The sequence below is a fragment of the Vitis riparia genome, chromosome 5, assembly GCF_004353265.1.
Source record: "Vitis riparia cultivar Riparia Gloire de Montpellier isolate 1030 chromosome 5, EGFV_Vit.rip_1.0, whole genome shotgun sequence".
NCBI lineage: Eukaryota > Viridiplantae > Streptophyta > Magnoliopsida > Vitales > Vitaceae > Vitis > Vitis riparia.
The window spans coordinates 9,823,953-9,828,529 of NC_048435.1; the positions used below are offsets into that span (position 1 = coordinate 9,823,953).

The 4,577-nt window shown below is 42.2% G+C and overlaps 1 pseudogene; it reads left to right on the top strand.

Annotated features, from left to right (window-relative positions):
- Positions 1–987: 987 nt before the first annotated feature.
- LOC117914361 lies at positions 988–4,226 on the top strand (annotated as a pseudogene).
- Positions 4,227–4,577: the final 351 nt, after the last annotated feature.

Sequence of the window (4,577 nt, forward strand, 5' to 3'; positions counted from 1 at the left end):
TGTAGTTTTCAACATCTTCATTAGATGAGATTCAATTTGGAAACATTCAAATAACAAGTTTAAGCTTTTAATCTTTAAATTTAATATTTGTTTTTATTTTTGAAACCATTGCTTGCCATTACATTAAATTTAGAGATGTTAAGGATAAATGCATACATCCCACCAGATTGAGGGCCAAGAAAAGTTCCCAATAATTTTAAGACATAAGCGCGTGACATAGTGATTCATGTCTATGGTTTCAACTGTATCACAAGTGGATGAGGTAGCTCAAGCTTATCAGGTTCATCATGGTCCAGAAGCGGATGCTTGACTAACAGTGAGTAATGAGGGAGGAAAGAGAGCTTCATTTAGATCTAGGTTTTCTTCCTTGTTAAGGCATGTGTCACCATGTCTTTTTTTTTTCCTCTCACAATGTAGGTTTAATGAACGTATTTTTTTACTTTAACGAAATTTATAAAAAAAAAAATTACATCTACACATTTCAAAAAGTATTTTCGATTATTCTATTGTTTTATTTTTAAATTTTTTAAAAAATAAAACAAGAAAGCATATATATTTTTTTGGATAACCATGAAACAGTTATTTATTAGAAAAAAATTATCCACGTCATCATTCATATATACGACACTGAACTCCCATTTTCTGGAACTTTTCCTTGCGTGGACGGCTTTGCACCGCGGGAAGTAGAAGGCCGAAAGTCACCTACTCCTGCCTTACGCGGAAAGTGCTGTGCACGTGACAACCTCCCCCTTCCACTTGTCATCTTTTCATTGGTTTGGCATCTACTAGAAACTTCACGCTCTGCGACATCCCACCGTTCGTTCACATGTATATCCCAGAAATCGTAGCCGTCGCCTCGGTAATCACGGTCATCCTGACACGTACGCAACTACACGTGTCGATAAAGTAAAGGTCCAAGAAAGATTTCTTTAATCTTTTCTGCTCTTTTTCCCGAGACTATAAAATCTCCACCCTTGTCTTCACAAATTCGAAATCACAGTTGACTCAAATTCATTCATTTGCTCTTTAGATTCGATTCTCTCACGCAGAAGTTGTGCGGAGCATGGCAGCTATGAGTATCACCCATCAGATGGGGGCAATCTCCGGCACGCCGGTCGTGTCGGAGTCTGGTAACGGGACCGCAGAGTCGACGGCGGCTGTGAGTGCAGCGGCGGTGTGGAAGTTGCCGCTTCCGCCCATACGGTGCAGGGCTGGAGCGGAGATCGAGGGTCTGTCGCCGCCGGTGAGCCTTGCCTCTCGCCGGTGATGGGAGGGATGAGGGCGGATCTGTCAGTGGCGTGCCAGGCGTTCGCGACGGAGATAGAGGCGGCACCGGCGGAGAGGGAGTACATGGTGGGGGGTACGAAGGCTAAGGGGGAAAGGGTGCCGGTTTACGTGATGATGCCTTTGGATAGTGTGACGATGGGGAATGGTGTGAACAGGAGGAAGGCGATGAAAGCGAGCATGCAGGCGCTGAAGAGCGCGGGTGTGGAGGGGGTGATGATGGACGTGTGGTGGGGACTGGTGGAGAGGGACTCCCCTGGCGCCTACAATTGGGGTGGCTACGCGGAGCTCCTGGAGATGGCCAAACAGCATGGGCTTAAAGTTCAGGCGGTTATGTCCTTCCATCAATGTGGTGGAAACGTCGGTGACTCCTGCACGTGCGTATTCTATCTTTCTCTCTCTTTATCTTGAGCCTTTATTTCAAGTTTTTAGAAATTTGCTTTTGGATTTATCATTATTCCCATGGGTATCCCAGTAAATAGAATTTAATCTTCCGAATCAAAAGGCTTGGTGTTTGTTTTGGTGAAATTTGCAAACATGTTAATTATTCAAACACCTTGCCTGAAAATCCTTGGAGAAATCCTATGTAATATGTGATATTTGGGTCAAAATATGTTCATATATGTATTCCTTTTTTGTAGGACCTTGTGACCCCTCATTAAAATGAATCAGATGACACTTTGTCTATGATGATACAATAAATACCCATCCAGAGGTTGCATAAGTTTTGCTCACATGCTGCTTCTAATGCAGTGATGCTCTTATCATTCAATGCCATAGGATGGATCTTGTCTATGTGTGTCCCAAGTAATAGGGTTTGGCACTGATCGTAGCCGGACTTTATTTATATGTTAGATCCATCCGCAGTGCGTGATTTAGTGTGGTGGAGAAGTGTTCTACATGTGTTACTGCTTTGTTTATCAATTTTCACGGTTAAAGCTCTTGTTGTACAGGATCCCTTTACCTAACTGGGCTGTGGAAGAGATCAACAAAGATCCGGACCTTGCATACACTGATCAATGGGGGAGGAGAAATTATGAATATGTATCCCTTGGGTGTGATACTCTTCCAGTCCTCAAGGGGCGAACACCCGTCCAGTGTTATGCTGACTTCATGCGTGCATTCAAGGACAACTTCAAGCATCTTCTTGGTGACACCATTGTGGTAATTACCTATCCCTATCCCTATGATTCTCATAAGTTTAATGCAATTAGTACAAGCACAAAGGCTTGTACAAATTGTGTGCAAGCCCTGCCTAGGTGGTCAAGAGTTTGGCAGTCAGGGCCCAATTGTTTAGTTTGAATACAAAAATTACAGCAGGCTTCAGTGGCTGGTTCAAACTCCTTTAAACTCTATAGTATGTGATGGAAGTGATCACTAATCATCTTAAGAATTTGTCTCATTCAGGAAATCCAGGTGGGGATGGGACCAGCAGGTGAGTTCCGCTACCCTTCATATCCCGAGCAAAATGGGACATGGAAATTCCCAGGCATTGGAGCATTCCAGTGTTATGACAAGGTATTTCTCTTGTTCTTTTTTCCTTTTTTTTTTTCTTCCGATGATATTGCTAAGGCTAATAAGATGCAGTTTCCAGTTCTTAAATTGTGCTACACTATGAATTGAGCCCAAAAGTATTAGGTAATCAGCCCACAATGTATATTGGGTTAACATTCCCCTCATGATGCAACCACATATCCACACAGGGAGAGGTAAAATCAAGATAATAGATTATTACAGATATATAGATGGGGGAATCAATCGATACTTGAACTCAGTATCTCTGGTCAATGCTTAGATTACCATATTAAGCTACAAATCTTACTTAAAGGTTTAAACTATTAACTAATGGACTCACAATCTATGGTATATGAACACATTCTCTACAAATATGGTGCAGTATATGCTCAGTAGCTTGAAAGCTGCTGCAGAAGCTGCTGGCAAACCAGAATGGGGTAGCACCGGTCCCACAGATGCTGGCCACTACAACAACTGGCCAGAAGATACACAGTTTTTCCGCCGAGAAGGAGGGGGTTGGACCAGTCCTTATGGTGAATTCTTTCTTAACTGGTATTCTCAGATGCTTCTAGACCATGGTGAGAGAATACTGTCATCAGCCAAGTCCATCTTTCAGGACATGGGAGTTAAGATCTCAGTCAAGGTTTCAGGTATTCACTGGCACTATGGGACACGGTCCCATGCTCCAGAGCTCACGGCAGGGTACTATAACACACGGTTCCGAGATGGATACATTCCTATTGCTCAAATGTTAGCACGCCATGGTGCCATACTCAACTTCACCTGCATAGAGATGCGTGATCATGAGCAGCCACAGGATGCTCTTTGTGCACCCGAGAAGCTTGTGAGGCAAGTTGCTTTAGCAACTCGGGAAGCTCAAGTCCCACTTGCTGGGGAAAATGCATTACCTCGATATGATGAGACTGCACATGAGCAGATATTGGGAGCATCATCCTTGAATATTGACGGTGAAGAAAGTGATATGTGTGCTTTTACATACTTGAGAATGAATCCAGACTTGTTCCAGCCAGACAACTGGAGAAGGTTTGTTGCATTTGTGAAAAAGATGAAGGAAGGGAAGGATTCAAACAAGTGTCGGGAACTAGTGGAGCGGGAAGCAGAGCACTCTGTACATGTGACTCGGCCACTGGTTCAGGAGGCTGCTGTTGCTCTTATGCACTGAAAGCTCAAGCTAGGTTTTCATCTGTGCCTGCTTGGACAGTCTTCTTGTTGCAAAGTGTTGTGTATGCAAAACAAATATTTGGATTCCTTGCCACTTTTCACTCTTTCCTAACATTGTTGTTGTGGAAATGGGCAATTTGCAATTTTATTATATAGATATGGGCTTCAGCTGTTTTTATGCCTGAGCCCTTTTCTTGTGTTGGATATGATGATAATATAAACTAGATTTCGCTCTTCTCCTCAAATCATCTGTTTACTGTTTACTACTATTTCCTCAACTTGGCAGGAATTGTTACTTTTGGAGATGCCGACCCATTGTGGAGATACTGTGGCAGATTTCATATCTTGTTGCAGTCAGTATAAGACAAATTTAGATCTTAAGGATCATAATAATTAATTGCGACATCTTAGCGTTGGTTTTTATCAACTTAACAATGTGAAAGCCAACTTTAATGGTCAGGCGAAGCAGAGGGGACTTCTATTTTCTAAATGATTTTATTCCCATTACAATTTTAGAGGTATTCTGAATTGATAAAAACTTTAGTGTTCGGAAAGAAAATGCGAGTGGGATAAAATAAAATTAAAATAAAAAAAAA